Raw genomic sequence first — 12,600 nt, forward strand, 5'->3', positions numbered from 1 at the left:
TGATGTAGTCATACTCCTTGCATTTAGTAATCTGCTCAATCACTTATTTGCAGTCTGTATGGACTATAATTTTTGTCCAACCTGCTTGGGTAGCCATCAGTAGAGCATTTCTCACTGCCCGAGCTTCCACTTCACTTGTCGATCCCTTTCCCTGTGTGACAATTCCTTTTGCTTTCAAAAGCTGTCCTTTCCAATTAAGGTTAGTTAAGGTTAGTTAAGGTCTCTTGAAGCTAACATTTGACATGTGATCTACATAGTTCCTTCTTCGAATTTCATTAGCATATTTAAATTACAGTTTATGTATGTTGCTCTTTTGTGAATGATATAAAAGAGCTTATGTGCTTATATAGGTTTCTTGTTTCAGTTAAATAATTCTTGAATTATAATGAATGGTATCACCAAAGTGACCTTTATTATATTTATAGAATTATTTAATAAAGATCCTGAGATGTTCATATTTTGAAATTCTATATTGATTTTCAACTTGGGTTTTTATTAAAAGTTGAAATTGTTACTTGAAATATGAACCTTTGACGTAATATTTGGGGTAGCTTTCTTGGTTCATGTATTTATAAAATATGTCATATATTTCCTTTGTCCATAATTTCACAAGCACAAATAAAGTTTTTAAACAAATTGGACAAAGGGTTTGGGATTTATTTTGAGCAAACAAGTTTTAGTTTGCCAATGTCATAGTTAAATTTATTATCCGTTGACATAAAATATTGCCTCATTAAATGATTTAATGGATTATTACAATTAGTACCACCGAAGTGGCTATTGTTTTAATTCATAAAATTATATGACAAGATTTTGGAATGTCTGTCTTCTAAAAATGTTATCATAATTACATGCCCGAAGGGGGCTACTTATGCATATTAATGTTAGAAGGATTAAGTGATCACCATGCTACATTTATGGTTATACTGTATTTATTTTAGTTAAATGGTTTACTGAATTGTGATAACTGGTACGCTGAACTGGCCATTATCATAACTCATAAATTTATTTAATAAGGATCCTGAGGTGTTTGTCTTTTATAATTGTATTATATAGTTATCTGCCCAAAGATGATAATCATATATATATATATATACTAGGGAGGGACAGCCCGCGCGATGCGCGGGAATTTGGTGGTTGTAATTCAAGATAATTAATAATTATTGTTTAATATTTTGTAGTATAGGAACTGAAGTATGATGATTTTATCATGTGATTTTAATAGAAAAACATAAGTTACGTAGTGAGTCAATAAAATAATGTGCAATGAAACATCCTTATCGTTATACTATGTAAGAATCCGTTGTGATCAAAGGTTATGTTTGAATTTCAACCGCAAAGATAAGGGTAGTTTGAAAAAGTAAAAATGTTTAAAGTGCAATTGAAAATTATCCAAAAGTCTCTTCTAAAACTTATCCAAGATGATAAAACATTTTAAAGTATCAATTGGACCCTCATCTCTCGAATCTAATATATGTTCGTGAAAGATCCCTTAAGCAATGCTTCTGATTTCTCCCTCGACTTAAGCTCAACCTAAATTATCAAGCCAAGTTTATCCATCAATCACTTTGCGTCCAATCTAATCTAAAATAATTTTAGTTTAGACTAACTATTTATATAATTTGGTGGGCATAATACGACTTAATCACATGTTTCTTACAGAGATAATAATGCCCAAAAATGATAGATAGATAAGAAACTTAAGTGGTCTTTTTCAAAGTTTTGTAGAAACTATTCAGATTTGGTGTTTTTTGCTAGGGGCATTTCTTTATAATCTCATAAATAAGTTCAAATCTGCATAATTGTTAAAGATCTGAATTGAAACTATCTTGATTATAAAAAATTGGTGCAAATAATATTTTCTAAATTTGAAATCGTAGAAAATGGTAACTAAAATCAAAAGAAATTCCTCATATGAATTCGAATTGCAAACTGTAGGTAGAAACTGCTTAATAATATTTTCCAATGTTTACTTGTATGAGTATCCAATATAGCAACTCTGTTTAATTTAATTGTTTGAACTATGGATAATAGTTGCTTCAATCAAATCAAGAAACATTATTTATCATTGTACAGCATACAATTATGAGTAAATGAATTCATATAATGCAATCAAAATGGTGCTATAGCTAAAGCATTTAAACTCATCAAGTTCCACTGCAAATTATTTTAAATAGCATAAAAAGTAAATTTTTTGTATTTGAAACTATATAAACAGTAGAATACAAGAACGAGATCATAACAGGGAAAGCAAATAGAGTGCAAATGACATTTTAGTACTATGTAGCATGATTAATTTTCTTTTTTAGTTTCAATGAAGTACAAAATTCTAAGTTAATAAATTTTACAATCATAAAATTCTCAATTAAAATAAACACAAGCTGAATTCCAAATCATATTACATGAAAAAATAACTACTTGAACCATACTATATCCATAATATACAATGCCATAATAATTCTGTTCAACCATCAAAAAATTTGTCAAGCATTAAACTATTAGCAGAATCACCAGGCCTTAACTCCATCCCTTCTTGCTATGCTAATTGCAACACCCACACCCATATGCCTATTGCCTCAAACCCTCAAGTTTCAATCGCTTTCATCGATTTTTCATACCTTAGTTTCGACAATACTGATTAGCGTTTTCAAGCAATCTGAGACCTTAGAAGAAAATGTCAAGGTTGGGGCTTCTTCATGGTAATTGTCGGATCATACCCTTTTCTTTTTTCTTTTTTTTTCCACTTGGGAATTTGGATTCCTAGCTACTTGGTAGCAACAAGACATCGGGAATTCTGGAAATTCAAACTCCTTTCTTTCGAGAACTGTCAAAATATATCATGCTTCTACATGATTTAGTTTGAGTGATATATAGTATGTGACGGTATGTGTAGGTGGTGAATCACGACATATGAGAAAGTCTTTTTTTTTTGGTAAAATAAAGATGCATTAAAACAAAGTCAAAGTCTATAGAGTAATAGTTAAAGTAAAGTCATCCGTGTGTTGATGACACCCTTTTAAGTCTTGCAAAAGTAAGGGAAGGACAAAATCAGGATAGGATTAAAAAAAGGTGGCGTCTTCATTGCAGCTTCTTCCCCAATTCGCTAGCATGTCTACACATTTGTTTGCTTTGCGGTAGTTATGGTAAAAACATAACTGCTGGAATGTAGTCAACAGATCCCTGGAGTCAAGAACAATAGGAGAAAGTTCATGAGAAATAAGGTTATTTGACTTAAATAAAGAGATAATACCTTGGCCGAGGAGGAGAAGATGATAAAATTGCTTTTCTGATTATTTTAGAAAATGACAACATTATCTCAAATCAGAGACAGAATCTCTAGGATCTACTAAGGAAAATAATACAATTAGTCAGTTTTTGGAATTAGAAGTATCAAAAAGCAAACTATATGGAGTTCTTGAATAACCCAATCATCAGAAAAAAAAAACTACATTCGAAGAAGACAAACTCAAAGAACTCACCTCAATTTAAAGGAAAAGCTACGCCTTCCACCAAATATTTAATAGCCATAATAAAACCAAAGAGGTGAAACCGAAAAAGAAGAAAGGGTATCGACTAAACATGGGGGCATAAATATGGTAATGATTGTTCAAATAATAATTAAGTTAATTAATTGTAATTAAAATCCAATTATGTAAACATCCAATTAATTCCTTAACGGATGAGAAAGGTTTTCAGGAAATTGGAAGGCTTGGATGTTAGTATAATAAATGATTAAAAGGGCTTTTATGTAATTCTATCAAAACACAAGCTTAATTCAGTTATACTTGATACTCAACTTGGCACCAAACATTGTAACATACCAAACCTGCCCCTAACCTTAAATGTCTGAAAGGTTATATAAGTAATTATGGTGAAATTAAAGTTGTAATGACTTGAACTCAATGCTCCAATTACACTTCAAACACTCTAACATTCCCAAAATAGCCCCACACTTGCGATTGAAATCTAAAAACCGTCTTTGTCCTAAACTCGTTCTTATATAGTATAAGGATATATATATATATATATCAATTTTAAAAGGGTTGAGTGTGTAGTGAGGGAAAATTATGACCTCTAAAAGGGTCTATCTACTTGAAGTACATTAGTTTTTCTAAAGTTACCTCATTGTGTTCATAACGAGCGCGGGGCATACATACAACAATTAGTTCATCCACAGTCAACTTTTATATTTGTAAAATCCTAAATACTCCACACACGATTTTTCTGCAAGTATACAGGTCGTGAGCAAGTCTAGGGTATTAAGGGTCGATTCCACAGGTGATTTTCAAACTCCTTTATTATCTAAACTACCATAAGCATAAAAGTAATGAAAATAACATTAGAAATCTTCTAGAGATATGGAATTCTTTGCTACTCTTGCAAATGAAGTTAACGGTTAAGGGAATGCTATCATCTTGGTTAGTTATGGCGTAATTTCTTAATGTATGTGAAACCTACTCTCGTAGTAAATCAACTATACTTGTAGTTAAGCCATACCTACTTTCGTGGTTATGAAATTAACTACAAACTCATTCCTTCTACGAAATTACATGAAACAAGTCACTAAAGCCATATTGGTGCATCTCTACTCTCGTGAGTGTACTCCCTAGATTTATCACTTCCTTGAACTAGTGTTAAATTCTAATTCTCGTTGCAAACTTAACACCTTTAGATAATCACAATAATGGCCGATTAATCATGATTAGAAAAGAAAAAGTGATAAATAACTTGCTTAAAATAATATCATTAAATAATCAAGTAAACATCACTAACAAAATATAGAAAGTTCATCCATACTCTAGGCATAAACTTTAACTAAACATGAAGAAAATAAAAGAAAGATCCATACTTGTATTAAACATAAGATGCAATACAAGAAATAAAGTGATAGGAGAAATGCCACCCATGTCACTTGAGCTCCATGCTCTCCATTTTCATCCTCAACTTCATCTAAGTTTAGCTACAAATACAAGAAGGAAACACTACACTAACTGCTCTATACTACCCTAACTAAGAAAAACTAGTGAAGACTACATTTTTGTGGAGTTTCTCTAACCTTCAAAGTTGTTCCAATGGTCTCCAAAGGTTGCTATTTAGAGAGGAATTCAAGAGTCAAATGAGTTGTTTTTAGTTGTCATTTTTAACTCTTGAAACTCCTATGAGTTGTTTCTCCAACTTTCCACCCTTTTCTTGATCAGATACAACCGAAATTGCTAGCTAGAATTGAACTGGAAAAGTTGTGTGAAAGCAAGGCAAGTTGATGAGCAAATTGCAGAAATCCGGTGAGAATACGAGACTTCAAGCCAGGTATTCATGAAGTCGCGTTTTCACTTTTGTGAATTTGGCACCACTTCAACTGCTATTTTCTCGATAATGGAGGTTGAACTAGCTCTTGTGCAAACATGAAAGTTGTTGCCTTTGAGTTATTTTTCCAATGCCACAAGAATCATCCAATTTGAAGTTCTTTGGACCAAGATATGACCAAAATACCCACGACTGGTCAGAGCTATGTTTCAACTTTTGACAACAGAGTTGCAATTCTGTATTTCAACTTTTTAACAATGAAAATGACTGATGTGGACTTTGATGTCTCAATAACAAATGTAGATATTCTCTTATCTTCGAAATGGATCAAGAATTATCTCAATCCGATGCATGTAACTCAAGATACAGCTAAAATACGGAAATGTGTCAAAGCTGTGAAACTTGCTTTCTTTTGTTCTTGATTGCATTTCATCTTTTGCACTTCATATTCTCTTTTCATCACTTTAAACCATCATCAATCATCCAATTATCTTTTCATTTCATGTAATTTGATGATTGAATCGTTAAACCTACAAAAACATGAAGTTTGTACCATAAAAATCCATAGAAATGTAATTTTTTGCCGCTTAAACCACAAAATGCATATTTTCATTAGAATTCTAGTTGATTAGTTATAAAAGTGACTAAAACACACCAAAACTAACTAATAAAGCACACTAAAAATACGTAAAATATCTACTTTTCAAATACCCCGTACTTGAACGATTGCTTGTCCTCAAGCAATTAAAAATACAACCAATAATGATCTAAAGTTTTGAAAATAAACATATGTGCACAAGTCAACTTCATTTTCTCAAAACAAGGTAAATAACTATTATGTAATCACTCAACTAAGCTCAAGTATTCATAATATCAAGTAAAGGAGAGCTAATTATACCGCCATTATGACAAGTTCAAGTCAATTTCTCATCCTTATCCAATTTCACAAGTAAGTAACTCATATGGTCAACAAAACACTTCCTAAACTCATGATCATCTTCTTATTTAACTAAAAGAGGGATTTATTCATATCATATAGCTAAATATTACTTAAGTTGTGAAAGTGCCTTTTTACGCGAAGATTGACATTTTTAGATGAAAATTGCCAGTTACTCAACACTTCACATACTCAAGTTGCTTTGTATACTCTTAATTCAAGTATCGTTTTACGTGAAAGTCGACATTTGTAGATGAAGAATCCTGGTTACCAAGTACAAAAACTATTGGAATAGAACAAATCTTATTTTATTTTTTCATTTTTCATTTTTTTCATTTTTTCTCTTTTTTCCTTTTCAAAGATAATAACATTCCCTCAAAAGAATAATCATGAGAAGAGTATTGCAATTATTGATCATATTTATCATTTAACTTATAAAATCAAATAAAGAGAAGAAATTTCATCAAATATGCAAAATGTAGATATAATTTTCTCCACTTTAAAAGATATAGTTTCCTATAAATGCACAAATTATAATCACATAATAGTCATTTCCAAGTGTGAAAAAATTTATATTTTTGGGAAGTAGAATATTGAGTAATAAAATCGTGTAAATTAGGAGAGATTAGTGGAGAGAAATTCTATATAACTATAACTGTGTATTAGCTGTAGAGGAGCTAATTTGGTGTAAAATCTTATTCCTAGAATTAAGGATATAATTGTGTATAGTTTCCTAATATAGGCTGAAACCTGTTGTATATATTCTTTTGGATCAATGAAATAATTATTCCCCTCATTCATTATTTTCAAGTTGGTATCAGAGCATCTTTGCCTGATTTTTTTTCTGTTTCATTTTTCCTCCTTATTTTTTTTACATTGTCCCCTGTCCCTTCATCATGTCTGAAACATCATCAAACTCTACCATTAATCCTCAAACTACTGCCTCTTCATCCAAAAACATAATCGAATCCTTGAAAACTAGGGTTGATTCTCACTCAATTCAGATTACTACCATTCGGCTGAATGGAGATAATTTTCTCCGATGGTCACAAGCAGTCCAGATGTATATCAGAGGTCGTGGCAAGATGGGGTATTTAACTGGTGAAACAAAGGCTCCAATAAGCACGGATCCTACTTACGCAACATGGGATGCGGAAAACTCCATGGTAATGACATGGCTTGTAAACTCAATGGAGGAAGATATCAGTTGTAACTACATATGCTATTCAACGGCACAAAAGTTATGGGAAAATATCAATCAGATGTACTCTGATTTGGGAAATCAGACCTGAATTTTCGAGTTGACTCTCAAAATTAAAGATCTACGTCAAGGGGAAGACACTGTCACAAAATATTTCAATTCGCTTAAGCGAATATGGCAGGATTTGGATCTCTTCAACAGCTATGAGTGGAAATCAAGAGAGGATTTTCAGCATCATAAGAAAACTGTTAAAGACAACCGAATCTTTAAATTTCTGGCAGGGCTAAACGTTGAATTTGATGAAATTAGAGGGAGAATTATTGGGAGACAGCCTTTTCCTTCAATTGGTGAGGTGTTCTCAGAGGTTAGAAGGGAGGAAAGCAGAAGAAATGTAATGCTGGGAAAGAAGGGTCCTGGAGTTGCTGTTGAAGGATCGGCTTTAGAGGTTGCCTCATCCTTTAAAACATCAACTTATCAGCATAGAACAGGAGAAAAATCCAGTGAAAAATCACAAGTCTGGTGTGACTATTGTAATAAGTCTCGTCATACTCGTGACACATGTTGGAAACTGCACGGAAAACCTCCAAATTGGAAAAACAAAGGAGGAGAGAAGTCTGGACGAGGAGTTCCTACTACTAATGAAGCTTATGCTGGCCCTTTCACCAAAGAACAAATGGAGCATCTTCTTATGCTACTGAAATCCAGTTCTACCTCATCTGACTTTCCTAATGCTTCTATGGCTCATACAGGTATTGGATCTAAGGCTCTATCCAATTCTTTTTTGTCTAATTCATCAACCTTTTCTGCTCCATGGATCATAGATTCTGGAGCCTCAGACCATATGACAAATTCATTTAAACTCTTCCAATCATATACATCATGTTCTGGAAATAAAAAGATCAAGGTTGCAGATGGAGGTTTCTCTCCTGTTGCTGGAAAAGGTTCAATACAGACCTCAAAAAATATTAACCTGAAATCTGTTCTTCATGTTCCAAAATTGGCCTGCAATCTTTTATCAGTTAGTAAACTAACAAAAGATTCTAATTGTATGGCTATTTTCGATGAATCTCATTGTGTTTTTCATGATAAGAATTCGAGGATAACGATTGGCAGGGTTAGAATGATCAATGGCCTTTACTGTCTTGAGGATAATTCAACTAGTGCTCAAATTGCTCAAGAGTCTAGTAGTAATATTTCTGTATCTGCTTATGAACAAATAATGGTTTGGCATTTAACAGGTGTCGAACATGTGCAATAATAAAAATAGAACCTAACTGCCACTAAAAGCAGTCAATAATTAATCCTAGGTACTGAAGCAGGGACTCTAGGTGTGCAATGGGTTATTTGATTCACCCTATTCCCAAAGAGTTTGCTTAATCCGATATACCAGAATTAATTAATTGACAAAATTTATTAAATAGTAGATAGTGGCAAGCAGGGTCGTCTCCTCAAGGACTGGAGATATTTGTCTCTTTGAGATTCCAATTGGTAAAAGGGGAATTTTATCAGAATGCAACTAAAAATAATTAAACAATTCAACTAAAAATAAATAATTAACTAGCACGAATACATGCAGAAATTAAATCAAGGATAGATAAATTCTAGCCAAGAATACAACTATTCAGACACAGTCCACTTACCCGATCATTGATGCAAGAGAGGTTCACTTAATTTATTAATAGGCTAGTTATAGTCGCCGACGAACTTTAATGACCAATTTTTCCTTAATTTATTGATAACCAAGGTACGACCATTGATTACCTCTAACCAGAAAATACTCCTAGGTACGACCGTAGGAATTGATTCCCCAATTGCATTAAGAACTAGAAAAACCTAACCCCAATCAATAACATGGTACAAGAGTTATTTAAATCAGATTGCGCGTTCCCCTAGTATAAACACGTCAGTTGCCACTAATATTAAGCAATCAAACAATTACAGATTTAATTGACTAATTTGGCAGGAGATTAATAAGTCACACTGAACATCGGGCCCTTGACATCCAATTAACAAAATAATCCCACGAAAATTCAAATAGACATTGTGCAAATATTAACAAATTAAGGAACGCGTGAAAACTAATTAGATCTCACAGATATTCGGGACTGCGCCATCGAGTTGCTCCTTGACTAGATGAAAGGCTTAGCCATGCCGCATAAATAAATCTCCACGCAAATTAATTGATTGCAAAGGCATCATGTAAAGCCGTCTTTTCAAAGGGGAATAATGTCGAACAAGAGTCGTGCATCAACCAGGAAGAATAAAATAAAACCTACATTAGTCAACTAGCTAGTATAATGCACTCCTCATCAGCACAAAGAAAAGGAAATCATTTTCTTCTTCTCCTTGTGGGCCAGGTTGATGGAGCTTTAAGAAGTCTCCCACGTGTGGAGCAATTTTGTCCATAAGGTTCATCCTTTTGTGTACTTTTCCGCTCCACTCCCTGATATTGAGTTCAAATACCAAATATAAGTAGATATTAACAATTAAGCAATATTTGGCAAGAACAAAGAGAAAAATTAACAATAAAATTACTAACAATTAACACCCTATCAGCATTACAGATTGGGCCATCCTAGTATTATTTATCTAAAACATTTGTTTCCTTTGCTTTTTAAGAATGTGACCCCCCTAAAACTAAAATGTGAAAGTTGTTTGCTTGCTAAAAATCAACGAAAATCTTATGTCCCGAGGCCTTATTTACCATGAAAACCATTTTATTTGTTTCACAGTGATATTTGGGGACCCTTAAGGGTTACTACTGTTTCAGGAAAAATGTGGTTTGTAACGTTCATAGACAACCATACTCATCTATGTTGGGTGTACTTAATGCATAAGAAGTCAGAAGTAGCAACTATTTTTCAAAATTTCTATAACATGATAAAAAATCAATTTCAAACAAAAGCAAGTATTTTGCGGTCTGATAATGGAACAGAGTATTATAATAGTATCCTTGGAACATTTTTTGAAGAAAAAGGGATCTTACATCAGTCTTCTTGCACTGATACCCCTGAACAAAATGGAATTGCCGAGCGTAAAAACAAACATCTGTTGGAAGTCGCTCGTGCCATGATGTTTTATATGAACTTACCAAAATATTTTTGAGGGGATGCTGTTTTAACAGCATCATACCTATTTAATAGGATGCCTTCTAAGGTCTTACAATATAGTACTCCGTTAGAGTGCTTTAAAAAAATTTTCCCTGAATCAAGAGTTAATTCAGATTTGCCTTTAAAAATATTTGGATGCACTGCTTATGTGCATATTTCAAAGAAATCTCGGTCCAAGTTGGATCCTAGGGCCGAAAAATGTGTCTTTGTTGGTTATGCTCCAAATCAAAAAGGGTACAAATTCTTTAATCCTCTCACACGAAAAGTCTTTGTCATTATGGATGCAATTTTTTTGGAAGGTCTTCCTTTCTTTAGCAAACCTTTGATTCAAGGGGAGAATTCTAGTGAATCAAATTTTTGGGAAACTGAAGCTTTACCAAATATAATTTTTGAAACAGATAAGGAAACGAAGATCCCTCAATTTGATAGTGCAGAAACTGATATTGTTTATCAGATATGGAAATATTATGACAAGAAAAAAATCGTTCCAATCTTGAGCCTGTGGTCTACACTAGGAAAAATACCTTTAAAAAGGGTGAAGGTCCTTGATGAGTCCAGCTCCTGTTCATGAGAAGTCCTTGAGTGAAGTCTGTCCAAATACATCAGGTAATATTTCACCTTTCTTTTCTTCTGCTGTTCCAGAATCTGACCCAGTTTTAAACCCTATTCTTCCTACTCAAGAATCTGATCTTGATCTTCCCATTGCCATTAGGAAAGGAACCCGTACTTGTACTAGACATCCAACTTCCAACTATGTGTCCTATGACAACCTTTCTCCTAAATATAGAGCCTTTACCACTGAAATTTCAAAACTTGTGATTCCTAGAAACATTAAAGAAGCGTTGGATGATCAGAACTAAAAATCTGCAGTATTTGAAGAGATGGAAGCATTGAGAAAGAATGATATGTGGGATGTGGTGGAGTTGCCTAGAGAGAAAAAGATTGTTGGGTGCAAATGGGTGTTTACAGTTAAAAGCAAAGCTGATGGTACTGTAGAAAGGTACAAGGCCAGATTAGTTGCGAAGGGTTTTACACAAACCCATGGAATAGATTATCAAGAAACATTTGCCCCTGTTGCCAAGATAAATTCTATTCGGGTCCTTTTATCTCTTGCTATTAATGCAAATTGGCCATTGTACCAACTTGATGTGAAAAATGCCTTTCTTAATGGAGACCTAGAAGAGGAGGTGTTTATGAGTCTTCCTCCAGGTTTTGTAGACAAATATGGTGTTGGAAAAGTTTGCAAACTGAAAAAATCTCTTTATAGACTTAAACAATCACCAAGAGCTTGGTTTGGATGCTTCAGTAAAGCTGTTAAAAAATTTGGTTTCTTACAAAGTCAGGCTGACCATACTTTGTTTAATAGGCATTCAAAGTAGGTAAAGTTGCAATTTTAATTGTATACGTCGATGACATTATTTTAATAAGGGATAATTGTGGAGGATTAGGGAATTTGAAGAAGTTATGGCCAAGGAATTCGAAATCAAGGACTTGGGAAACTTAAAGTATTTTCTCGGGATGGAGTTTGCACAATCCAAGGAGGGAATTGTTGTAAGTCAAAAAAAGTATGTGCTTGATTTGCTCAAAGAGACAGGTATGATGGGATACAGGCCAGCTGAAACTCCTATGGAGCCAAATTTGAAACTTCAACCAGCTAGTGCAGAGAAAGTAAGAGACAGAGAAAAGTTTCAAAGACTAGTTGGAAGACTTATTTATTTATCACACACTCGGCCTGACATAGCATTTCCAGTAAGTATTGTTAGTCAGTTCATGCATTCACTGGACCCAGAGCACTTTGAAGCAATTCATAGAATCCTAAGGTACCTAAAGGGAACACCTGGCAAAGGTATTTTCTTTAAGGCATGAGGACATCTTCAAGTTGAAGCCTATACCGATGCGGATTGGGCTGGATGTATAACAGATAGAAGATCAACTTCTGGATATTGTACGTATGTGGGAGGTAATTTGGTAACTTGGAGAAGTAAGAAGCAGCATGTTGTGGCAAGAAGCAGTGCAGAAACAGAGTTCCGGGCTGTTGCTCAAGGTAT

Source organism: Coffea eugenioides, chromosome 3 (genome assembly GCF_003713205.1).
Source record: "Coffea eugenioides isolate CCC68of chromosome 3, Ceug_1.0, whole genome shotgun sequence".
Taxonomy (NCBI): Eukaryota; Viridiplantae; Streptophyta; class Magnoliopsida; order Gentianales; family Rubiaceae; genus Coffea; species Coffea eugenioides.